At 44.3% G+C, this 27,282-nt stretch overlaps 1 protein-coding gene across 15 annotated transcripts in view; it reads right to left on the minus strand.

Annotated features, from left to right (window-relative positions):
* The window catches only part of NCOR2 (nuclear receptor corepressor 2), a 477,973-nt gene extending 458,019 nt beyond the window's left edge, over positions 1-19,954 (minus strand). For 13 of the 15 annotated variants that reach the window (XM_061603079.1, XM_061603080.1, XM_061603063.1 and 10 more), the window contains exon 1: positions 19,315-19,953. The gene's annotated coding sequence lies outside the window, so the exon portion shown is untranslated. Of the gene's footprint in view, positions 1-18,587; positions 18,699-19,314 lie in introns of those variants that run through there. The other 2 variants (XM_061603067.1, XM_061603062.1) reach the window with 2 other exon arrangements.
* Between the last annotated feature and the right edge of the window lie 7,328 nt (positions 19,955-27,282).

The raw sequence follows: 27,282 nt of genomic DNA on the forward strand, positions 1-27,282 counted from the left end.
GGAGGGCTCGAGTTGAAAACACCTCTGCAACAAGCTCCTTTTTGCTCCACTTCCGGCACTCGTGTTTCCCTGAAGGCACCTCCTACCAACTTGCTTGCTTTGTTAAGGGCTCTCTTGTTTAATAAGGAGAGTGAAAAATAAAGCACCCCAGGGACCACAGAGGAAATGTGAAATTGGCAAGCCTGCCCAATTTCGCCTGTGAAGGCAGCATTTGAATGCATTGCTGAAATCAAAAACACTAAAAATCAGCAAAGTTCAGCACACAGAGGGGAAAACAGTGACCTGGAAGTGCAGCAGAGGTAAATCTATGTTGATGCAGCTTCTTGGGAGATAAACGTTTGTTGAGCAAAAACAAAGAATTCTTATCGTTAAGAGAACAAAGTCTCAGAGAGGAATTTAACCTGTAATGGTATTTTGGAGCTCTACAACGCAATGCTTTTCAAACATCTTAGCTGTAGGGAAACACTTCGTGCTGAAAGCTCTCCACCCTGTAAAGGATTCTGGGAAGCATTTTATGGCACACATACTCAGTCCACCCAGGGCACACTGACCAAACTTTGTTTGAGGCCTCTGCAAGAATTGAGCATGCATCTTATGTCACAATTGAACAGGGCCAGCTCTACCATTCAGCAGAGTGATGCAGTCACCTCAGGCAGCAGATGCCGGAGGGGCAGCAACAGAAGCCCCCTTGCTGCTCCTCTTGAGTCCTACAGTCATTTGAGGGTAAAGCTGTGTGTCCCACACAGGCTGCCCTGTGCCCCTAAACTAGCCTGCTGCCCTCAGGTGAAGTGGTAGATGCTGTCCCATCAGAAGAGTTGCAGTAAGATTCGACCATCAGTCCACTTGGCTTCTGTACAGGGAATGGTGGAGAGCCATCTTGTCCTTTACCTCAGACAGCAAAATGTCTTGGTTAGGCCTGACACCTAATATTCTTCTGTGGCTCTGTATCACAGGAAAAGATCAGCAGGCACAGGCCAGCTGTCTTTCTGGGAAGCTTTTCCAACATAACCGTCTTCTTATTGAGGAAAGCCTTGATAAGCTTTCAAGGAGCCCCAGGTTGCTGAATAGGACCAACTTTCATCTAGGCTAGCATGCGTGTGTCCAACAGAGACAGCCAGATGCCTCTGGGTGATCACAAGCATAGCATAAAGATGATGGTCATTCCTACTTTTTATTTCTGGTACTCACAACAGTTCACTGTCTGTTGATAACCCTGTGCTCTAAGAATTTGTACATCCGCAGGGCATGGCCCGAGAGAAGTTGAAGCAGGTCTGCCATGGACAGGAAGACACCTGGAACCCCCATGCATGCCACCTTGAGATCCCTGATGGAAAAGGGTGGGATATAAATGTACTAACTCAGGGGTGGGGAACCAGTAGTCCTTCAGATGTTGCTGGACTCCCATTCCTCATTAGCCCCAGACAGGATGGCCAATGGTAAGAGATGATGGGAGTTCCAGTCCAACAACCTCTGGTGGGCAACAAGTTCCCCATCCCTCAGCTAAATTAACTAAATGAATAAACAAGTATAACTACTAATTATGTGTGAAGAAGTACCTTCTGGTATGGGGGGAGGGGGAAGAGTGAGAAAAGTGTCTCTTTACAAACCCGGTTTGTGTAACATTAACTCCGAAATCCTACGTAGGTACAGTATACTCAGAAGTAACATAGAAAGCTGCCTTATGCTGAGTCACTCCACTGGCCCATTTAGCTCAGTATTGTCTACACTCATTGAGAGCAACTATCCAGGGTTTCAGAGGGAGTCTCTCCCATCCCTACCTTGAGATGCCAGGGATCTGCTGGAGATTTAACCTGGGATCTTCTGCATTCAAAGCAGATGTTTTACTAATCAACTGAATTCAGTGGAATTCATTCCCAGGTAAGGACTGCCCCAGACAGCCCAAGATGGATTGCCTATGAAGCTATCTTAGCCAACTGGTCCAACCGCCTGAGTTTAGTCTCCTTTGACAACTATTCACGATTCCCTTGATTTGGTTTAGTATTTGTATGTAGCTTTTCCAAGAACCAAAGTGAGTTCAAAGCAGGGTTGATTTGATTTAAATCAAACTGACTTCATGTACACCATCTGCAGAATAGGACTGACTAGGTTATCTCCCATCTTTATAAATTGCTGTTAACATATTCACAGAGTATAATTAGAAATTGTACAATTAGTATTTGTGATGGTATCTTTGACCTAGGCTCTTTTTGTACTAATTGTTTTAAGAAAATTCTGAAATCTGATTTAAATTTTAAAAAATCCGATTTAAACTTTAAAAATCCAATTTAAATCAAATAATTTTTGGATTGTTTTTAAATGATTGATTCAAAGCAGCGCGCAACAACACATTAACAAAAACAACACTTTCTAATACAGAAAAAATGTACAGTAAAGATACAGTAAATACAGTAGGGCCTCACTCATACGGTGGGTTACGTTCCAGACCCCCGCCTAAAAGCAAAACCCACCAAAAAGCGGAACTCCGTCAATAAAATGGCACCCGACGCCCGAAAAACGCCATAAAAGCGGAACAAGTGCCGTATGAGGTGGGCCTTACCCTAATTAAAAAATGCCGTATTAGCATGTACAATAAATGAATCAATAGAATAAAGGCATAGCAACTACCACAAATGAATCAAAACAGTATCAGTCACAAACTATGAATCAATCATGCTGGGAATGTCAATCGAGCCTGCAGGAGAAAAACCAAAGACCATCAAACAGGCCATCCACATCATTCACATCCCCCCTGTCTCTCACTGCTTCTAACTCCGGGTTGGAGCATCTTTGGCCTTCCAGATGTTGCTGAACTACAAACTCCCATTATTCCTAGCCACCAACTGTTTTTACTGGGGCTGATGGGAGTTGTAATTCAGCAACCTCTGGCAGGCCAACTCCAGACACTCTTGGATAAGACCAATTATCTGGATCCATTTCACTCAGGTTTCAGGCCTGGTTTTGGCACAGAAACAGCCTCTGTCGGGAGAGAGACGGGGTGTGTGTGACTCTGTTGATTCTCCTTGATCTCTCAGCGGCTTTCGATACCATTAAACATGGTATCCTTCTGGGAAGACTGGCTGAGTTGGGAGTGGGAGGGACTGCATGGGGGTGGTTCTGCTCCTACTTGGTGGGTCGGCTCCAGAAGGTAGTGCTGGGGGAACATTGCTCAGCACCCTGGACTCTCCAGTATGGGGTTCCACAGAGGTCAGTTCTGTCCCCCATGCTATTCAACATCTACATGAAACCACTGGGTGTGGTCATCCGGAGCTTTGTAGTGTATTGCCATCAGTATGCTGATGACACACCGCTCTGTTTCTCCTTTTCATCTTCTTCAGGTGAGGCTGTCAATGTGCTAAACCGGTGCCTGGCTGTGACAATGGACTGGATGAGGGCTAACAAACTGAGGCTCAATCCAGACAAGACTGAGATGCTGTTAGTGGGTGGTTCTTCTGACCGGATGGTGGATGTCCAACCTGTTCTGGATAGGGTTGCATTCCCCCTGAAGTAGTAGTTTTGTAGCTTGGGGGTTCTCCTAGAACCATCTCTGTCACTTGAGACTCAGGTAGCCTCAGTGGCACAGAGTGCCTTCTATCAACTTCAGTTGGTGGCCCAGCTACACCCCTATCTGGACAGGGATAACCTGGCTTCAGTTTCCATGCTCTGGTAACCTCCAAGTTAGATTACTGCAATGCGCTCTACATGGGGCTGCCTTTGAAGACAGTTCGGAAACTGCAGCTTGTGCAAAATGCAGCGGCTAGATTGGTAACAGGGACCAGATGGATCGAACATATAAAACCAATGCTGGCCCGCTTGCATTGGCTGCCTGTATGTTTCCAAGCTCGATTCAAGGTGCTGGTTTTAACCTTTAAAGCCTTACACAGCTTAGAACCACAATACCTGATGGAACGCCTCTCCCGACATGAACCCACCCATATGCTGCGCTCAACATCTAAGGCCCTCCTCCGGGTGCCTACTCGGAGGGAAGCTGGGAGTCTGGCAACAAGGGAGAGAGCCTTCTCAGTGGTGGCCCCCAAATTATGGAATGATTTTCCTGATGAGGTGCACCTGGCACCAACACTGTTATCTTTTTGGCTTCAGGTCAAGACTTTCCTCTTCTCCCAGGCATGTTAGCATGTGTTTTTAAATTGTTTTTAAAAAAATTAAATTGTGTTTTAAATTGTTTTTTGTGTTTTAAAATTTGTATATTTGTTTTTAATGTTTTTAATTGCTGTAAACTGCCCAGAGAGCTTCGGCTATGGGGCGGTATATAAATGTAATAAATAAATAAATGAACTTCTGGAGGGCCACAGGTTTCCCTGTTCCAATTAAAGATGCCAGGGATTTGAACTGGACCTTCTTCACGCAAAGCACGTGCTCTGTCACTGAGCCATAAGCCCTCTTAGTTACCCAGCTACCAGTTGGGCAGCAACAGCAATGGTTACAAGGAATATCCCATCATTACCTTTAAACACAAGAGCATTCCACAGATGGGATGTCACCACAGAGAAGGCCTTCTTCCATGTCACCACATAACCAGCCTCATATGATAGAACACCAAATTATCGCCTCCCCTAATGATCTTAACACAAAGACAGGTTGATAAAGGGTGAGACAGTCCGTCAAGTTCTGAGACCCCAAGTCGTTTAAGATTTTATAAGTCATCATCAACACTTTGAATATGGTACTATTTCAGTAGCCAGTGCAGCTCTTTAAGGATTGGCATCATGTGATCCTGATAAGTTGAACCACTTAGCATCCTGGCCACAGCAGTCTGCACTAGCTGAAGCTTCTGGACCATCTTTAATGACAACCCCATATGCAGTATGTTACAGTGGGTAATCTGATTATTGTTGTTTATTACATTTGTAACCTGCTCATCCTCCCAAAGGAGCCCAACTCCCATCATCCTTGACCGCTGGCTACACTGGCTGCGGCTGATGGGAGTTACAGTCCAGCTACATATGGAAAGCCACTCCTGCTTCAACACCATCATGTTCTCCCTACAACATAGTCAACATACAGGAAATGCTTCACACAAGCCATTCATTGGGAGAAAGGGGAGAAAAAAGTGAGCATTTCTCAAGAGTTATGATGTACTTGCCCTCCCAAGGCTAACAACACTAATCCATCTGAACTAATCATCTATTTTCTTTTTTAAAAGTTCAAGGAGGCGTAGCTTGGAGGCAAACATTCCAAGAGATCAGAGCTTGGAGAAAACAGACAATTAAAACGGAGTTCTCTGACGCATTAAGACCTTGCCTGGCACAGAAACTCTTCAGTTAAGTTTTTACAGCACGTTGGGTTTTTTTTTTTTAAATCCACTTATATATCAAAAGCAAACTCTGCCTAACCACAGCAGAGACCTAAGCTTTCGCAGCTAAAGGAAGTTTAATTCTAGGAATGGAATACTCCCATCTGTGTAAACGTATGCAGACACTCTGGATTACGGGTGAACACAGTGTCCAGCAAAGAGCTGATTAATTAATTGTAGCAATGGTTATTTTGAACAAGATGTGCTAAATATGAAATAGGGTTTGTGCTGTTGTCATCTGGCTACGGATGTTTTTAGTTTTAAATTTAACCTGCCATCTTTCCAGAGAAATATGCTCAGTAGTGAGTGCATTTGTAGATCCTTCTATATTTTTCAATGTATCTACTAGTCCCAAGCAGTTTACCAGTAACTAGCAAATTGCTAGTAGCCATGATGATGGGTGGAGTATGCACAAATGGAGGACTCCTGTATTTCTGCATGGGGAAAAGAGAGCACGACAGCCCCCTTAAGGATCTCTGTTTACATTAACTGAGATATCCGCTGTTGAGGTAAGGGCAGGTTCTGTACTCACTACAATCCTGTTCCCATACACAGTTTTACTTTTCCCCAAAAGAATCATAGAGGAGGAAGTAAAGGAGCACATTTGGGATCAATGCATCATTAACTTTAAAAAGTTAGTACAAAGATCTTGCAAAAGAGCTGTTTATCAGAATTTAAGTACAGCTAAATATCAGTCTTATACATGACCTCAGCATTATTTAATGATTTTAAATTAATTGTTGGTGGGGGGAAGGGTTTTTTTCCTGTGGGTTTTTTTGGGTTGTTGTTTGGTGGTTTTAAGGGTGGGTGGCCTGCCTGAGTTGTGGAAGCCAGTGTCAGGGGCATGTGTCAATCAGAGGGGAGTGATGGGGGGAGGGGGGGAGGCCAATATATAACGAGGCTGGGAGGCAGATGCTGGTGGAGTGCTAGGGGCAGGCCATGTCAGGTAAGAGGAACTAAGGAGAGATGAGTAATATTTGTCCCCTGTTCCGGGCCTGTCCAGAGCCAAAAGATAGCTGGAGGATGCTTGACTCCATACTCTGGCCTTCAATTGCTGCTGTGCAATGCCCAAAAAAATCTCTCATCCATGATATGATAAAGGATGAGGGCGCAGACCTGGCATGTATTACGGAAACCTGGCTGGATGAGGCCGCTGCTCCTATCCTCGCGGCCATGTGTCCAGCTGGGTCCTTGTATGCACAGCAGCCGAGGGTCCGTAGTCAGGGAGGGGGAGTGCATTTACTGAAGGTCCCTGGTTCCCACCAGGCCTCCTCTCCGTGAGACCAAGGTTGTTGATTGCATGTACTAGAGGTTGGGCCCAAAGGGCAGTCTAGGGATTCTGCTCTTGTACCATCCACCTTGCTGCACGACAGACTCCCTGGCCGAGGTACTGGAAGTGGTCTCGGATGTGCATGCACAGTCCCCAAACTTGTTAGTACTGGGAGACTTTAATGTACATTCAGAGGCCATACTCACAGGGGCGCCTCGGGACTTCATGGAAACCATTCCAACGGGGCCCACCCATGTAGCTGGTCATGCACTCGACTTTGTGTTTGTCTCGGGAGAGGAGGGGAGTGATCTGAAAATTGGGGGTACATCCATCACCCCCTTGTCATAGTCAGATCACTACTTGGTGAGGGTGGACTTCTTGGTGCCACAAACCCTCCATGGGGGTGGAGAACCCATTACGATGGTCCGCCCCAGACGTCTGATGGATCCTGATGGATTCCTGAATGCGCTTGGGGATTCTTTGGAGCATGCACACGGGCACTCGGTTGAGACCCTGGTGGAGGGGTGGAATGCTGCAATCACCAAGGCATTAGACCAGGTGGCTCCGAAACGCCCTCTCCCCCTGAATAGAGCTCAGATGGCACCGTGGTATACTCCACGGTTGCAAACTCTGAGGCAGGAGGTGAGACAGCTAGAGCGCCAGTGGCGGAAATCTCGCTCTGACGATGATCGGACATGGGTTGGAGTGGCTGCAGCAGCCTACCATGTGGCGATGAGGGCAGCAAAAAAGGATTTTTATGCTGCCTCTATTGCGTCCGCAGAGTGCTGTCCCAGGAGGCTGTTCCAAGTGGTCCGGAGCCTGGTCGGTCCAGTTGCCCCGGAACCGATGGAACAAGCTAAGGCCTCCTGTGATGAGTTTGCAAACCACTTTACAAAGAAAATCGATCGTCTAAAGAGTGCGATTCTGCACGCTATGGATACAGTGAGCGAGCCAGAGGCGGCCAATGGTGCTCCAGTGATGTGGGATCGGTTCCAGCTTCTTCCTTCTGATGAAGTGGACAAGGTGCTTTCAACCTTAAAGCCAACCACTTGCTTACTCGACCCTTGCCCGTCATGGCTCATTATGAGCTGCAAGGACAGACTGGGCGAGGGAATCAAGATGGTGGTAAATACGTCCCTGGAAGAGGGAGTAATGCCATCAGCCCTCAAGGAGGCAGTAATAAAACCAATTCTAAAGAAGCCCTCCTTGGATCCCCAAGATCTGAACAACTTTCGCCCAGTCTCAAATCTGCCATTCCTGGGCAAGGCAGTTGAGCGGGTGGTGGCGAAGCAGTTGCAAGCTGGCTTGGAGGAAGCCAATTATCTGGATCCATTTCAATCAGGCCTGGACATGGGACTGAAACGGCCTTGGTCGCCTTGGTGGATGATATGAGGAGGGCGTTGCATAGGGGCAAATGCACCTTCCTTGTCCTGGATCTCTCAGCGGTTTTTGATACTGTTGACCACGGTATCCTTCTGAACTGCCTGAAGAGGTTAGGCATAGGGGGCACTGTATTGCAGTGGTTCCGTTCCTTCCTCTCTGGTAGGTACCAAAGAGTGGCATTGGGGAATGAGGTTTCGGATCCTTGGCTTCTCACTTGTGGGGTGCCACAGGGCTCCATCCTCTCCCCGATGCTATTCAACATCTATATAAAGCTGTTGGGGGCTATCATCAGAAGATTTGGGCTGCAGTGTCACCAGTATGCAGATGACACGCAGCTCTATCTCTCATTCAAATCTTCACCGAGGTTGGCTGTAGAAACCCTATCCAAGTGCCTGGAGTCGGTGAGTGGCTGGATGGGAAGGAATAAGCTAAAGCTGAACCCTGACAAAACTGAGGTACTGTTTGTGGGAGACAAGGGAAGGTTGGGGGATTTGGACCTGGTGCTCAATGGGGTACAATTGCCCCCGAGAGACCAGGTCTGCAGTCTGGGGGTCATTCTTGACTCCCAGCTGTCCATGGAAGCTCAGGTTTCGGTTGTGAGCAGGGCAGCATTGTATCAACTCCCTCCGATACGGAGGCTGCGCCCTACCTTCCCAATGATCTGCTCCCATCGGTGGTACATGCCCTGGTCTCCTCTCGCCTAGACTACTGTAATGCGCTCTACGTGGGGTTACCCTTGAAAACATGCAAAATGCAGCGGCCAGACTGTTAACAGGAACTAGGCGGTCCGATCATATAACACCGACTCTGGCCCGCTTGCACTGATTGCCTATATGTTTCCGAGCTCGATTCAAGGTGCTGGTTTTAACTTATAAAGCCCTACACGGCCTGGGACCGCAATACTTGATGGAACGCCTCTCCCGATACGAACCTACCCGTACACTGCGCTCGACATCAAAGGCCCTCCTCCGGGTGCCTACTCAGAGAGAAGCCCGGAAGGTGTTAACGAGAAAAAGGGCCTTCTCAGTGGTGGCCCCCGAACTGTGGAATACTCTTCCTGATGAGGTATGCCTGGCGCCAACATTATTATCTTTTCGGCGCCAGGTAAAAACCTTCCTCTTTTCCCAGGCATTTTAATAGTTAATATTTTAATATTTTTAATATTTAATATTGTAGCACTTTTGACATCTTGACATCATCACATCCTAATAATTTTAACTAATTTAATTTTAACACTTAGTACCGTGTACTTGGTTTTTTAGTTATTTTATGTTTAATTATGTTTTCATTTTTTGGTATAATGAACTTATTTTAAGCTGTTTAACATATGGTTTTAATTGTATATTGATTGTTTGTCTGTTGTGAACCACCCAGAGAGCTTTGGCTATGGGGCGGTATATAAATTTAATTAATACATAAATAAATAATAAATAAAATGGTCCGGAAGCTGCAACTGGTACAGAATGCAGCAGCTTGCCTGATTAAAGGCAGCCGCCGGCAAGATCACATCACTCCAGTGCTGAAGGAGTTGCACTGGTTACCGATTGTTTTCCGGGCCCAATTCAAGGTGTTGGTTCTGACTTTTGAAAACCTATACGGTTTCGGCCCAGTCTATCTGAAGGAGCGCCTCCAACATCATCAGGGATGCTGCTCAACAAGATCAGCCTCAAAAGGCCTTCTCTCTATCCCACCAGTTAAAACAGCTAGACTGGTGAGGACTAGGGAGAAGTCTTTTTCAATTGTGGCCCCCACTTTGTGGAATTCCCTCCCAAATTATCTCCGCCATGCCCCCTCTATGATGAGCTTCCGTCTGGGCCTTGAAGACCTGGCTCTTCAGGCAGGCTTTTGGGGTGGGTTAGGTTTTATTATTATTGTTGAGATTTTTAATGTTTTAATGTATTTGTATCTTTTTATTTTGTACGTCGCCCAGAGTGGCTGGACAGCCAGCCAGATGGGTGACTAATAAATTTAATAAATAAATAAACATGGGAGCTAAATTCTGCCCCGTCAGTTTCAACCCAATAACAACCAAGCCAGGTCCTATGTGCATAGTCCTTCCCCTTTATTTGCTTTGCACCACCCTGGGCTTTGTCCCTTGGTCACATTGGAGTGTGACGGAATGTTGAAAAGTGGCCTCTATAAAGATAAGTCAGGAGAGAGATATCGAGCTCCTTGAATCACACTTAGAAAACACACACACAAAGTCAACGCTGGTGCATAAGGGTTAAAGTCATTTGCCCGCCTACCTGCTCTCACAGGAGAGGCACAGTGGCATTTCATGCTAATCCTAGTAATAATTATGATTATAAACACCAATATGCTGCTTCCAAAGCATTTAAAGAATGTTAGCTGCATTTTCTCACTGCAATTCTTGCAACCACCATCCAACCTAGGTCAGGATTATTATCTCCATATTACAAGCAGGAGGACTGATGGAGGAAGGGAGAGAGAGGCCACTGAATAATTTCATGACAGAGACTCATTTGTCAGTATGCTGCAGCTACAACAGCTATCTCGATTCCAGCTCAGGATTTAACATTATATTTCAAACACTTAAGTGGCTGGCTTGCATTGCAGAGTACAGAACAGGGCCTCTTACCTCAATTAAATAGCCTCAAGATAACACCTCCATTGAGACAGATCCTGCAGTATCTGTTTTAACTCATTAATGAATCAATTAAAAGCAAGAGAGATTAAAACAAAATGCACATCTATCCATTGATAGTGTAAGCTTTCATATATTTTCTTAATCTGCATATAATTATCCCAATTGTTTTTAAGAGACTCGCTGAGCTATTTTTTTTTTAAAGGGTGATAATAATAAAAATATGAAAAAGTTGGCTCTGAGAGACGTTTGCTAATTTGCAACAAGCCTTACCTTACTGAGGAGGAATGAGAAAATGTGTTCACAGCAGGCACAAACGGCACCAGATTTGGTTCATGGGCTGCCTTCACTCCCTCCCCACCCCCACAAATAAATGTTAACTGTATACTATGAATAATTTATACCCATTACACGCTACTGCTAGAACAAGGCGCCAAACAGACTGCCAGATCCCAACCTTGACATCCCACCTTCCACAAGTCAGAGAAGGGTGAAAGGCTTTTTTTAACACATACACACACACACACACACACACACACACTTTTTTTTTTTTTTTGCTTAGAGCAACTGCTTAACTGCTGGGGGTAATTGCTGAGCCACACTTCAGACTACGCAGAGGCATTCCAGAGAAACAGCTCTTAAGTGTTTAGAGTTTCTAGACAAAATTATTCCTCACACACACAAGTGATGAACCAAGGACACAGTTAGCCATTAACTTGGAAAGGAGCCTTGGAAGAAAGGAAATCAGATGTCTGCAAAGGAACCTAGGCATGCACCTCCAAAGTTGAGAATGAGGCCTGATGTGCAGATGTAACACTGCTGAGTCTCATAACCATGGCTAGCAGATTGCAAGTGTCCTTCTAAATTTCACACTCCTGTCCTCCCTTTCCCTGACTTCTCTCTTGCTCAAATGTCCCCTTGCCTTTTCACTGCTGAACATGGTTTGTTTGAAACCAAAGTCTGAAACTTGCTTTACACCCTGATTTAAAGTCAATCAGAGCTGGCAATATTAAACATAGTACCGATGAAATGCTAACCATGGTTAATGCCCAAAAGAAGGGAAAAGAGGCAAATCTGCTCAAGAGGAGAAAGAAGAAATATGCAAGTCTGATGGGCAAGATTTCAAAAAATTATTTATTTTAGGGATTTACACCACCCTTCAACAAAATTCCCAGGGTGGCTTACAAGATTTACTGAGGAGTAGCTGCATGGATGTCTTCCAGCCAAGGCAACAAAGAGTCTTGTGGCACCTTAAAATGACAAACAAATTTATTATGACACACAACCTCACCCACTTAGGCTTATACTATAATAATTTATTAAGACTTGAAGGGGCCAACAGACTCTGTGTTGTTTTACTAAATTTAAAAACACTCAGTAAAGCAAATTTTAAAACACATGTTAAAAATATTTGACTACGTTGTGCATAACCTGGTTTTATTTTGTCTTGCAAGAGATGTGAATGCCGGGGGGACGGGAGGAGAATGGTTTTCGAAGCCTTTGTTTTTCCCAAAATAACTGGAAAAATTGAAAAAATGGGTTATGAAATGCTTTCTTTTAGAGACATGAACAAAATGTTTAAGACAAGGTGTTCATATATTTCCTCCCTCACCCCAAATGATTTCAAAAACCAATTACTGTAACAGGAAGAGTCAAGAAAGACTACGTCCATTATGAGATTATAATTCCTGGCCACTGAGGAGAAGCAAGTCCTGAGTGGCACGCTGAGAGTACAACTCTCCAAGGCAAGCGCAAGATGCCTGCCTGCCTCTAGGAAGCACTGCCATTGACCCAAGAAAAGGAGGATTCAGGGCCCTCTTGGCTTGTGGGCTTCCTCATGTTGGCATCGCCATGCGTGGACCCGTTTCTGCCCTCTTGACTAGGCCTCAAAGGGAGTGGGAGAAAGTACGGAGCAACACAAAAAACAGACGCTGACAGAGGGACAGAGAAAATGAGACAGATTAAATGTCACGCAGTATTCATTGAGCCTTGGTTCCCTCACCTTGTCTTTCTCTCAGCTCTTTCCATGGAAATTAGTGCTTGACACTGTCAAGGACTGGAGGAGATATAATAATATTCAGAATACACAATCGTGTTCTTTGTTTCACCTTTAAAATATGATTTTAGATGTTTTATTGCTTGTGTTTGTTACCTTGGGCTCTTTTGGAAGGTGGGATATAAATTTATTTATTTATTTATTACATTTATATACCGCCCCATAGCGAAAGCTCTCTGGGCGGTTCACAACAATCAAAAACATTAAAAACAAACATACAAATTTAAAAACACATTTTTTAAAAAACAATTTAAAAACACATTTAATAAATGAACAAGTAAATAAATATAGTTTGATGGATTCCTCTCTTTCTATTGCTTTTTGTCTGCTCCTCATGAACTGGCAAACCAAAGAGATGCTAAGTTCCTTACAGTTCAGCAGCTTGTAACCCAATTTGCAACAAAAATGTTAAACTCAGTTTGTAATTATTGTCTGAATAAACTGTACTTTTCGTTCACCAAATATGATAACTTTATGGGCCAACCAACTTATATATAATACATTTTATGGTCCTAAAGTAACAAAGTGACTTTCGATCAGTAAAGACTGCAAAAAAAATAAATACTGTATTGCATGTTTTTCCATTTATCCAAAAATCTCAGGGGTGTTTGTGTTTTTTTCCAAAAAAAAGGGGGGTGGATTTTTCCATGGCTTCAAGATTTCTGGAAATCTTACATCCCTAGTAACAAAATGCACTTCCTGCCTCCAAGCTAGTCCACCATCTGTAGGAGAGAGTTATCACCACTGCTCTACCTCCTGGGGGGAGGTAAGACTTTGGGGTGCAGGGCCAGACACCACTTTGTGTCAAGTGCTATCTACCTCTATGCCCAACTTGCTTCCCACCAACTCAACCTGTATATGTATATAGTTGGCTGTCCTTGCAACTCCCACCCTCTTATGTCTACCAAAACTACAATTTTTGCCCCAAGGCTCACAGAAAAAGAGGACTATACTATGGTCCCATTTGAAAATATCCCAGTATCAGAGGCTGCATGCCTCTGAATACCAGTTGCTGGGGTTCCAACGGGGAGAGTCTTGGGTCCTGCTTGCGGGCTTCCCATGGGTATCCGGTTGGCCACTGTGAAAACAGAATGCTGGCCTAGATGTGCCTTTCATCCGGCAGGGCTCTATTTATTTTCTTAAACATAAGTTATGTTGTGTTCTTAAACATCTTAAATATAAATTAGTGATAGGCTCCTGCGAGTAGCACAGGATCTTTTATTTATTAGATTTAAATCCTGCCCTTCCTCCCAGTAGGAGCCCAGGGTGGTTTTCCCAGGGTGAGGCTCATTCACTGCACTCTTTTATATATGGGTGTGTGGGTGTGGGTGTGTGGGGGAGTCCCCAGAGGAGGGAGGTTGACACGCATAGTACTAAGCCCCTACTATAAACTATATAAACATACATACATGCAGTGAGAGTGTGTGTGTGTAAATACGAATCTGCTTAGGTGGGCTACATCCATCACTCAAGCTAGGGGCGGTCAAGCGATGGTGGATTCTTAAGTTACACCCAAAACCAGCAATAAATTTCAGGAGTTCAGACACCAGCTTCCTGGTTTTACATACTGAAGTCATGTAATTAATAAATGAACACACAACACAGTCAGTTCCCAGCACTTTGGCAACCTGTTAGCAAGCTCAATGCCAAAACAAGAGCAGAAGTCAGAGTAGAGTTCAAACCCATAAAAGCAGATTAGGAATTGCAAAACGTGACGTGTGTTTATTTTATGTTAGCAAAATAACAGAACACAAAGTCACCAGTGCTAAACAGGCTTCTAAAGAATTCCATATCTGGCTCCAAAAGACGTAACTCAGGAAAGCACAGACCCAACAGTCACTTCACAATAGGTAACACGCCTCCCATAAGTTAGCTACCTGAGCTTGGTATAAAAGTTCAGTCATTTGCATGTTGTCCTGAAACAACCTGTGCCCTAACTGTACTTTATCCTGCAGTGGCAGCAACAGTTTCCCTTAAGGCCGTGCCCATGTCATAGGTGATCTGTGGTTTCAAGCAGGGTTTCCAAGGAACCTCGGGTGAAGAGGAAGAGGTAATGGAGGAAAGGTTTTCCCTGGAAGACAGTTTGCCTGCCACATTTGGCTCATCTTCCCCACGATGTGCAGTCATGCAGGTGTTCTAGGGTGTACACACAAGGCAATGCCGAGTCCCAATAAAGCTCACCAGCATTTCACACAGAATGGGCATTGCATCCTGGAACATGCTCCAGAATTTTGCACAGGATATTGGGGTTTCCACAGCAAACACAGAGGGGTTCCTCAGCAGAGACATTAACTTACCAAGCTGCCTTATGCTTAGACCACTGGTCCATCCACCTCAGTACTATCTACACTAGGGGTGTGCAGACCTCAGACGTACAGGATCTACTTGGTCCAGAGCCAAGTGCAAAATAGTGGCTCAAGCAGACAGACAGACACTAAGAATTAAGAAACAAGGTGGCTCTGAGTGGATGCTCAGCCAAGGAATTGGTGATCAGTACCAGAACTAAGTTTACTCATCTTTTCCTCTACAAAAATCTAGTCCTGATTTCCCCTTAAGCATTCTTTTCCAGCAACCTAACTTTTGATGTGTGGCAGGAGGTGGAGAATTTTTAGCTGTCATTTCACACAGGTGGGAGTCGGAAACACTGATGCTCTGCAAATCATCCAGAGATCTATCTTCAGCCTACCCCTTGTCTATACTGGCTGCCAATGGCTTTCCAGGTTTTCAGCCCTACCTGAAGATGCAGGGATCGAACCTGGGACTGTCTGCATACAAAACATGTTCCTTATCACTGAGATATAGCCCCTTCTATTTCCCGTAAGGTAGAAAGTCTGAATACTTTCAGCCATACGTTAACTTGCTCATGAGCTCCACCCCTTATGGAAAGGCAAGGCCCTCAAAAGGGGGGGGAGAGGAAGAAGATCTAGACTTCACAAGAAAAAGTGTTTTCAGTTTGATAGCCTGGCAGAGGCACAAGATATTACAATCTAGAGCCTAAGCCAGAGAAGCAAGTTTACGATGTGGGAAAAGGAGCCAGTACATGGGACTAGCAGGATTCGAAAAGCCAGGGAAAGCTGTGAAGCATAGATAAGGAACCTGGGGCCCTCCAGATGTTGTTGGACTCCAACCTCCATCAGCCAGCATGGCCAATGGTCAAAGATGATGGAAATTGCACTCCAATAACATCTGGAGGGACACAGGTGAGGATGGAAAGAGCTGTCCATTCCAGTTCTCTCAGTTTCTCACTTTTCCAATCTTACATTCGGTTTTCTGTATTTCTGCAGCAATTTCCAATTATTTTTAAATCCTCATGAAAGTCCTTCAGCATTTTCATGCTAATTTCTCCTAATAAGTACATTTTTGTATGCAATTTTGACTAATGTACACATTTTTCCAAGCAATTTTTCCTAACAATGCATTTTTGTAATTTTCACAAATATACTCATTTTAATGCACACTCTCACCTAACATTTTGTAAACATTGCTGGGTTATAGAAGTGCATCCTAAAATTTGGATAAGTGCCAATTTCTAAGGATGGCTGTGTTTCACTTATCATATTGTTTTGGAAAGTGTGAACTTGATACATTCAGCTTTAAATGCGAACTGAATCTAATTTCTCCTTCATCCCAAGGCACAGGCTCCCCATCCGTGGTTTAAAAACCCAGGGAGTGAACCATCAGGGGCAAGACAACGACAGGAGATGGCAAGCATGCGTAAAGTGCTTTTTTGCACTGACAAAATCTGCTAACAGGAAAGAAATGTGTACATGTAGGGACAAGACAGAGCAGCAACCAATCACAGCAAAGAGGGGTGGGCCAAAGATTAGAACTAATAAAGCTCCTAGAGGGCCCTGGAAGAACACATAATTTCCCAGTGGGTCAAGCATCAGAACTCCTGCCCCACAGCTCAAGCCTGCCTGCAGCTTTCATACAGTCATTTATGAATCACCTCCCCCAAAAATACTCCCAACAAAAACATAAAACCTTCATTACCTCCAGGAGGAGATGCATCTTTAGGGTATGCTGAATTTAGACCATTCAGACACATACACAAGCACCAGGGGGAGCCTAAAAGAGACTGGGAACCAGTGCAGGTGATGGAGCAAAGGCATTTGGGAAGCTATCTAAACAGTCCCCATTTACAGGAATAGATTTGAACACTTGGGAAAATGTCGCTAGATAATAACCTGGCACATTTATTATTATTATTATTATTAACAACAACAACAACAACAATTCCAGCACAGTATACATAAGTTCCAGCTATTAATTCAAAGAGATGTTTTGACAGGAATCTCAAGGGGTTTTGGAGCATTTGTTATTTAGATCACACATGCGGGAAATGAAAGATCTCCCATTAGGTGTCAAGCATAACCTGCCCTCTAACCTGCAGGTTCATCTAGGGATATGGGGCAACCTCCTCCAAGATGGAAGCCAACTGACTCTCCTGCCAACTGTACTTTGTGCAGGCCAGTAAGCAATAACAACAACAAAAAGGCAGCAGAGTTAGGAAGGAAGAGTGGAAAAGAAGGAACCTCAATTGCAAATCAATTTAAAACTGCTCAGAAGAGCACTCTGCATTTTCTTCCCTACCAACACTGATGCTCAACTCCTCTGGCCCTACAAATATTTACACATCAGTCGCTGAAGTCAATGTAAAGGTATGTTCAACAACAAGCCCTTGTCAACACAGGTATTGAAGCTGTTCAACGTGTTGCCACAAATGCACTGTTTTCCCACACACACGCAAACGAATACAGGAAAATGAGTTTACTCAGAGAAGTTTTCCAACTGCAAGAGAGATAAGACAAGATCTCCAGTCCAAGTTTGTCCCACTGCCAGCTGAAACATCTCATACATGCCTTGGAGAGCCCTTCCTGCTTAACTCCAGGAACCCAAATTCCCAGCAGCACTGTCACAAACTTGCCATGTGGCTGTGGGGTGGAAAAATAAGCAGGCCAATGGCTCTTTGCCACCAAACCCACATCAAGGAAACTGGAGGGGGAGGGAATGCTAGCCAAAAGGAATCAACATTTGAATAATCTAAGAAAGGGGAGAAGAAAGAGTAGAATGCAACTGTCTGTTTCCCCCCTTACTTCAGCATTTTCTTGTAAATAATGCCTTATCCACCACTTTCCTCTTCTCCCAGGCATTTTTAACAGCATTTAAACAGCACGTTTTTAACTTGCCTATCAGTTTTTATGGATTTTAATTTGGCATGGTTTTAAATTTGTATACTTGTTTTTAATGTTTTTAATTGATGTAAACCACCCAGAGAGCTTCGGCTATGAGGCGGTATATAAATGCAATAAATAAATAATAATAATAAAAAATTAAAAAAGGAAACAAATCTCAGGATCGTTTTGATACAATTGTGATTCTGCCACACGATTGCCTGCTTTTTCTACTCTTGAATAACCAAAGGTACACAACAGTTAGCACCGATTTCCTCCAGATTCCAAAATCCTTGTACACATTTACAAAATACCAATACAGATAGGGATCTGTTTTCCTTCCCTTGGTTCAGGAGCACAAGCAATACAATTTGTCTCTTTCCTCTCAATGGTCTACATAAGATTCAGAAACTGAGACGACACAAGTTCAATTAAATGGATCTCTGGTACAACCTCTCTCAACATGTTTACAATTCTCTGCATGTTTACCTGACAGCAAGCCCTACCGAGTTCAGATGGTCTTACTCTCAAGTAAGCATACATAAGATCTCTGCCTCCTTTGGAAACAAACTCCAAATACCTGAATGCAACTTTCTCTCAAGTTCAGGGTTCAAAAACAGCCTTTGGCCCCAAGCTTAAGGAATACTTACTTGGCCACTCAACAAAGCGAGGTTTACATCTGAGTAAACAAGTACAGGGTTGGACCGCCAAGCTGCAATCCTATGCATACCCACCTGGGACCAAACTCCACTGAACACAGTGGGCCTTCCTTCCGAGTAAGTACGTACCAGATTGTTGTAAACTGGTTTACAAACGAGTCCATAACCAAGGAATCACGGGTCCCACTGATTTCAGTTGTGAGAATCCACTGGATTGGAGCCTTACTCGAAAGTAAACGTCAGTGGAATCGGCCAGAACTCAAGTCTAAGAGTGCAGGAACAAAGTACTAGAAGACTTTTGGAAAGTTGGGGGGAGTACTACATATTCTTTCGGCGTACAAAACGAACACATAGTAAAATTGCTCAGCAAATATCATATCGTCCACTTTGAAAGGAATTCTGAATCTAGTGAAAGGAAGGCACTTCCCCTCCCCCGCTCCAGTGAATTTTGGACTGGATCAGCATGGATGGAAAGGCGGGGGGGGGAGCACCGCGGCGAAACAAGAGGGTGTTTTGTTATGATTTGAATTCTGATTTGCTTCCCACCCCCCGTCCTCATTCCTACATGCAAGAACTCGTGCAATGATAAGTATCCCTCCCTCTCAAGTGTTTTTATTTAATCATCATGTCTACTGCTCATGTAAAGTGAAATTTTGAAGCAAACTGCTTTAGAAAGACGCCCAACATCTCCATGAGAAAACGATTAAGATTTGAGGGGGAGGAGAACGAATCGGTGCTGCTCAATCCAAGTCTTTCTGGATTTCCGCCCTCTTCGCACTGAAAGACATTCGGGGGGGGGGGGGCAGAGATTTGAGAAAGGGGCTGGAAGGCGTCCCTTAAGACTTCTCCTTCTTACCTTCTTGCAAAGCCAGCTGCTTTGCCCTCCATCGCTGCAGTTTTTTAAAACTGTTAATCCCTTTTTGTGTGTGCGCTCGTTGTGCTGTTTTCAAATCTCTCTCTCTCTCTCTTCTTGTTCCAGTTTCAGAAAGATCTGCGAAGTGGAAGCTGAAAAGGGTCTTCAGATGTTGCACACAAAAAATTGCAGCGAGGCGAGAAGCAAATCCGGTAGATACAGATAAAATAGATATCCCTTAGCTCAATCCCGGCAGGAGCAACAAAAGGCGCCTCGGGTTTTGCTCCTTTCCCATCTGCCTGGCGGGTTTTGTAAATCCAAAAAGAGAGAGGAAGACAGCGAGCCCGGGTGTCTTTTGCTCTGGGTGCCCGGAAACCTCTCCTCTTTTTCTAAGATGTCTGAACCTACAAGCTGCAGGAGGAGGAGGAACAGCAGCAGCAACTCCTTCAGATTCTCTTTCTGGAGCCTTTACAAACCACCAAGTTTGGGATCCTTATTCTTTTGCTTAAGCCTTGCTGCTGCTGCTGCGATCCAGAGGGGGGCCAGAAAAGATTGATAGCTGCGCTCCCCAGCAGCAGCAGCAGCAGCAGGAGCCAAGCTCACACCAAACAAACAGCTACGCTTTTGCTTGCAACAGCAACAGTCTCGCCTCTCCGGTCACCCTGGCTCCTCTCTTAAAGGGGCAGGTGCCACTTCAGAAGCACTGCGCCTGGGGGCCGAGGGGGGGGGTTTGTGCGTCATACGCATGCACAACTTCTCTCTCTCTCTCCTCTCTCTCTCTCTCTCAGCCCCTCTTTGATTGCTAAACAATCGTACAGGGAGCAGGATAAGAAGATGCAACTTATACAGTACGCAAAACTCTTTCCCCTCTTACTCTGCAAAAATAAAATAAAAATAAGCAATGCAGCCGGAGGTGGGGGACTAGGGGCGCTGGGTTTTCAGGACTGAGCCCCAGAACTTGCTTGATTACCAAGCAATCGTAAAGGAATGAAAAGAACCACGCAGATTTCCCCTGAACATGTGCTGAGTACACACTTCACCCAGGAAGCAGGGAGCAAGGCAGAAGACTATGAGAATTTGGCTTCTGCATGCTCAAATATAAATACTGAAGAACGTATTGGCAGGCAGGAGTGTTGTTGGTGTTGTTAATTTTATGGTGTAACCAGTCCTGGGATCTTATGATAAAGGGCTGGTAAGAAATCTAATAAATAAATAATATGATATATATTTTTCTCTCTCACCTTGCTTTCCAAAGAGCTCAGGTGGTGTGCATGGGTCCCCTGTCTCCATTTTATCCTCACAACTACCCTGTGAGGTAGATTAGGCTGAGAGATAATGAGTAGTCCAAATTTTACCAAGGCAGCTTCATGGGCAATTTGAACCCAGGGCTGCCCCAGTCCTAGTCCTAGTCTGACACTAACCCAGGACCGGGAAGCCTGTGGCCCCCCAGATCAGCCCCAGCCAGCATAGCCAATGGTCAGAGATGGTGGAAGTTGTAGTGCGGCAGCATCTGGAGGGTCACAGTTTCCACACCCCTGCTCTGACCATTACATCACACTGGCTGTCTGAGACACAGGACAGAGCCACAGAGAATGTCAGAGCTCTTCCTACAGCATGAGAAGGGATAAAAAGACTCCATCTCTGAGCATGTGGAGAGTGCCCTTCCACACACAGACACACAACTACATAACCACAACTAGCCCCAGACTTGTTTGGGATTAGGAAGATGGGTTTCTCTCCCAGTGAGTATGAATTCCAGGAAGGGAAAGGGCCGTAGCTCAGGGGCAGAACGTCTGCTTTGCATGCAGAACGTCCCAGATTCAATCCCTGGTATCACCAGTTAGGGGGGAGTAGGGAGGGACTCCCTGTCTGAAAGCCTGGACAGCTGCTACCAGTCAGTGTAGACTATCCTGAGTTAGATGGACCAATGGTCTGACTCAGTGTAAGGCGGCTCCCTATGTGAGCTCAAAATTACTTAACCAGAATTAGTTATGCCTTCCCCACGGGGCAAGTTTGCAAAGTGTGACCCCACCCCAGGTCTGCAAGCTTCAGCAGGGTCAATCAGGAGATGAATCAAACACAGCTTTAGAGTGAAATCCTAAAATGAAGTGTCATGTTAACTAAACAGTGTATGTATAGCATCCACCTGTACAATTCATTAAACAGGAAGAGATGGCAATAGGATGAGCAACCTTGGCCACTGCCTTATACCACCAGATCACTGGTCCATCTAGTTCTGTACTGTCTACATCTGACTTCCCCAGAGCTTGTTGGACTACAACTGCCATCATCCCTGTTGTTGGCCATCATAGCCAAACCTGATGGGAGTTGAAGTCCAACATCATCCTGGGACCCAAGGTTGGGGAACAGTGGTCTGCATGAACAGAATCATAGAATCGTAGAGTTGGAAGGGGCGTATAAGGCCATCAAGTCCAACCCCCTGTGCAATGCAGGAATCAAAGCATTCCCAACAGATGCCTGTCCAGCTGCCTCTTGAATGCCTCCAGTGTCGGAGAGCCCACAATCTCTCTAGGTCATTGGCTCCATTGCCGTATGGCATGCTGAGTGGCTTTTAGGTGCTCCAAAGCCAACAAAGCAAACATTTGCTATCAGCTAAATGTTTTCAAACTTCCTAGCTTCAGAAATTTCCACACCAAATCATCTGCGAAGAAAGCTCTGCATGTCTGCCCTGGAGTCCTAGGTGTTGCAAAACATTTTGGGAAATGTTCTAGGGCTGCGTTTCTGCAGCTTCATTTCTGCTGAGCCTCACCATTGCCCAGCTTGAACTGAGACCTAGAACACAGCTGCCCACTACAGGGCAAGATCAGTAGTGATAGACAAGGTTTTGTTTCAGGAAAGGTTGTCCACCATGACTAGCCTTACTGACGAAGGAGCTTCTGAGGGTCCCCCAAGGTTCCCTGGAACACAGCGTGAAAATTGTTGTCTATATGAAGTATCTTTCCTTTCTGCCTCACAATACCCAAGTGACAGCATTTCAGGCATATAATACTCGTATCAAATTCAACCAGGATTGTGGAAATGTATCCCAAGCTATACATTCCAGCCCAGTGCATTGCAATTGTGATTTTGCTGACTCATTTTCCCCGTTCTTTGTGCACACATCATAGCATAATTTTCAGTGTACTTTGACTCCACCAGTAGAGATGTGCTGAAGAAAGACGTTCTTTTCACAAAAACATGATCAGTAGTGACAAAAAAAGCTTGTGACGATGCGGCCAGCAACATATCCTCTTGACCCTTGCCCTTCTTGGCTTATTAAAGCTTGCCAATGGGGGTGGGGTTCACTGCCTAGTTCCGATCCACATGTATTCTGATAGTCCATCGTTCAATCCTGATCCACCCTTTTTTGGTGCCTGCTTGCTTTGGCGCTTGCCAATTTGATCAGCTGTTTGTTTTTTGGGTGCAAAAAAATTGCCTAATTTTTAACATAAATGCCTATATAAACTATCACAGTGTTCCACATGGTTTATTTGTTCCTGTTTATCACATCTACACACTGTTACGAATGCATCAACTTCAATGAAAGTATGATGTTAATTACGTAAATCGGGGGGGATTTAAAATTCATGCCTATTACAGACACAGCCCACCGCAATAAAAATCTGTGCCGATTAGAGCCACAGCCTGCTGCAAGAAATCAGTGCCGGACTGAAAAGACAGTGGACTGTCGAATTCAGTCACAATCCAGTTCTAAGTCCAATTTAGCAGATATTCTCCCCCATCCCTACTTGCCAAGGGAGTATGACTGAGTGGATCCAGGGTATGGTCAATGCATGTTTGTAGGAGGAAGTTGTCCCAGAACCCTGAAAAAGGTGGTGATTCGTCTGCTCCTGAAAAAGTCCACCTGGACCCAGTGGTTTGTGACATCTGCTGCCCGGCTGCAAATAGGGAAGGCGATTGGGAGGGTTGTGGTGCCGCAACTGCAAGTACTCTTGGATGAAACAGATTATCTTGACCCATTCCAATCTAGGTTAAGGGTCCCTGGTTATGGGAGTGAATCGGCCTTGGTCGCCTTGATGTATGACCTTAATCAGGAGAAGGACGCGGAGTGCAGCCCTGTTATTCTTACTTGATCTCTCAGCAGCTTTTCATACCGTTGACCATGGTATCCTTCTGAGCCAACTTGGTGAGATGGGTGTCGGAGCACTGTTTTACAGTGGTTCCAATCCTAGCCCCAGGGTCGTTTTCAGAAAATAGCATTTGGTCATTGTCTTTCAGCACCCCGGCAGCTGTGCTACAGGGTGCTGTAGGGTATCATCTTGTCCCCAATGCTGTTTAACATCTATATGAAGCTCTTGGGAGCAGCCATCAGGAGATTTGGGGCAACGTGTCGGCAGTACACTGATGATACCCAGCTCTATTTTTTTTTGTAACATTTGAACTGGGAGAGGTGTGCAAGCCCTTGCCTGGGGCCTGGACTTGGAGGTGGGCTGATGAGGGCCAATAAGCTGAGTCTGAATTCTAGCAAGACGGAGGCACTGTGGGTTGGTGGTTCCCGAGTTTGGATAATTGGTCAATTGCTTGCTTTGGATGGAGTCGTACTCCCTCTGAAAGAGCAGGTTCATAGTCTGGGGGTGCTCCTGGATCCATCTTTGATGCTAGAGGCCCAGGTGACCTCAGTGGCTAGGAGTGCCTTTTATCAACTTCGGCTGGTAAGCAGCTGCAGCCATTTCTGGACCAGGATAGCCTGACCGCTGTTATCCATGCACTGGTAACCTCCAGGTTGGTTTACTGTAATGCACTCTATGTGGGGCTGCCCTTGAGGTTGGTCCAGAAGCTGCAGCTGCCCTTGAGAATGGTCCAGAATGTGGTTGCGCAACTGCTCGCTGGGGCAGGGTATCGCCAACATGTTACCCCACTGCTGAAAGAATTGCAGGCCAAGTTCAAGGTTTTGTTTTGGTGTACAAAGCCCTATGCAGCTAAAAGATCATCTTACCCCTTATATACCCAGTTGATCATTGTGCTCTGCAGGTGAGGGCCTCCTGCAGATACCATCTTACCAGAATGTCCATTCCGCACAACGTAGAAAGAGAACCTTCAGTGTTGTGGCACCTACCCTTTCGAATCCCCTCCCCTGAAATATTAGATAGACACCATCTCTGTTATCTTTTCAGTGCCTACTGAAGATTTTTCTCTTTTCAACAAGCCTTTTAAATAGAGACGTTATCTCAGTCTGCGTCAGTGTTGGAATTATTTTTTTAGATATTTTTAAAGCTTTTTTTAAAAAAAGATGTTTTTAAAGATGTTTTGTTTTAATATGTTATTAAAGATGTTTTAGCTTAATATCTTTTAAAGTATTTGTTTTGTAAGATATTTTAAAGTATTTCCCCCTCTAGGAAAATCCTTAAAGTGGTGAGGGGGTTTGAGTGTGTTGAAGAAGCTGAGAGCAATGCCGTCAGGAGTCTAGACCAAGAGGCTAGACTCCTAGCAGGGACACCCAAGGTGGAATGGTCAAAGCTGAAACACCAGACTAAGATTAATCCAAACTCAGAGTAAGGCAATGGCAAACCACCTCTGAATATCTCTTACCACGAAAAGCCTATGAACAGAGTATCCAAAATGCAACATGAGACTGGAAGATGAGACCCCCAGGTCAGAAGGCACTCACCAAGCTACTGGGGAAGAACAAAGGACAAGTACAAGTAGCACTGTGACTAATGACGCGGCAGAGTCAAAGCCGAAAGGAACCCAGAGACTGATGCGCACAGATGCGAAAGGAGAGACCAGAGTTGTACGACACACACAAAAAAAATGGAATGTGAGAAGCATGAACAAGGGAAAGTTAGAAATTGTCAAGCAAGAAATAGCACGTATCAACATTACAATACTTGGTGTGAGCGAACTAAAATGGACGGGAATGGGACATTTCCAATCAGGCAACTACAAAATATTTTATGCAGGAAATGAGAAATTAAGAAGAAATGGGGTTGCTTTAATAGTGAGAAGTGATGTAGCAAAAGCAATTAGGAGCTACAACGCAAGGTCTGAGCGAGTGATATCAATGAGATTAAATGGGAAACTTATCAACATAACCGTCATCCAAGTCTATGCTCCGACGGAAATGCAGAAGAAGAGGAATTAGAGAGATTTTACGCAGACGTACAGGAAAAAATTGGTCACACACCAAAACAAGATGATAATCATGGGGGACTGGAATGCCAAAGTAGGGAACAGAGAAGAATTAGGAATTGTGGGGAAATGGAGCCTAGGAGACAGAAACGAAGCAGGAGACTTATCAAATTCTGTGAAGCCAATAATTTGTTTCTTGAAAACACATTTTTTGAACAACCGAAAAGATGACTGTACATGTGGACATCACCAAATGGTCAATATAGGAATCAAATTGATTATATAATTGGAAGCAGAAGATGGAGAAGTTCCATACTTTCTGTGAAAGCAAGACCAGGAGCAGACTGCGGTACAGATCATGAACTGGTCGTATCGAAAATCAGAGTAAAGCTAAAGAAGAACAACAAAGCAATCATAACACCAAAATACAATTTAAATAACATCCCAGAAGCATATAAAAATCAAATAAGCAACAGGTTTGAGGCTTTAAACTTAGCTGACAGAGAATCAGAAGAACTATGGAATGAAGTCAGAGACGTTATCAGAGAAGAATGCAAAAAGACAATTCCTCTAGTTAAAAAGAGAGAAAGACCTCAATGGATGACCGAAGAAACTCTTCAAATGGTTAAAGAGAGAAGGAAAGCAAAAGCAAAAGGAGAAGAAACACAGTCAGAACCCTAAATGCAACAATACTAGTACGTAGGGACAAAGAGAACTATTACAATAGTTACTGTATAGAAATAGAAGAGGACAACAAAAAGGGTAGAACAAGAGCCCTATTCCAAAAGATTAGAGAAATTAAAGGGAAATTTAAACCAAGAGTAGGGATGTTCAACAGGAAAACACAATGAATGACCGAGATGAAATAAAAGGAAGATGGAAGCAATACACTGAAGAACTCTATAAAAGAGATGCAAGGATGACAGATTCATTCATGGAGGAACTATATGATGAAGAACCAGAAATTTTAGCATGTGAGTTGAAGCTGCTCTTAAAATACTTGGAAGAAACAAATCACCAGAAATAGATGGCATACCAATCGAGTTGCTACAAGCTACTGAGACTGAATCAGTCCAAATTTTGACTAAAATCTGTCAAGAAATATGGAAAACTAAAAATGTCCCACAGACTGGAAGTGTTCCATATACATCCCAATTCCAAAGAAAGGAGATCCCAGGGAATGCAGTAATCTATTGCCTTAATAATAATGCAAGTAAAGTAATGCTCAAGATACTTACCATATATGCTCTTACCATATATGGAGCGAGAAATCCCAGACGTCCAAGCTGGATTTAGAATGGGAAGAGGTACCAGAGATCATATCGCAAACATACATTGGATAATGGAACGGACCAAGGAATTTCAGAAGAAAATCACCATGTGCTTTATAGATTACAGCAAAGCCTTTGACTGTGTAGATCATGAAAAACTATGGAATGCTTTAAAAGAAATGGGGGTGCCACAGCACCTGATTGTCCTGATGCGCAACCTATTCTCTGCACAAGAGGCTACTGTAAGGACAGAATATGGAGAAACCGATTGGTTCCCCATCGGAAAGTGTGTGAGACAGGGGTGTATTTTATCACCCTATTTATTTAATCTATACGCAGAACACATCATACGGAAAGCAGGATTCAGCCAAGATTAAGGAGATGTGAAAATTGGAGGGAGAAATATCAATAATTTAAGATATGCAGACGATACCATACTACTAGCAGAAACCAGTAACGATTTGAAACGAATGCTGATGAAAGTTAAAGAGGAAAGCGCAAAAGCAGGACTACAGCTGAACGTCAAAAAGACTAAAGTAATGACAACAGAAGATTTATGTAACTTTACAGTTGACAATGAGGACATTGAACTTGTCAAGGATTATCAATA

Source organism: Rhineura floridana, chromosome 19, assembly GCF_030035675.1.
Source record: "Rhineura floridana isolate rRhiFlo1 chromosome 19, rRhiFlo1.hap2, whole genome shotgun sequence".
Taxonomy (NCBI): Eukaryota; Metazoa; Chordata; class Lepidosauria; order Squamata; family Rhineuridae; genus Rhineura; species Rhineura floridana.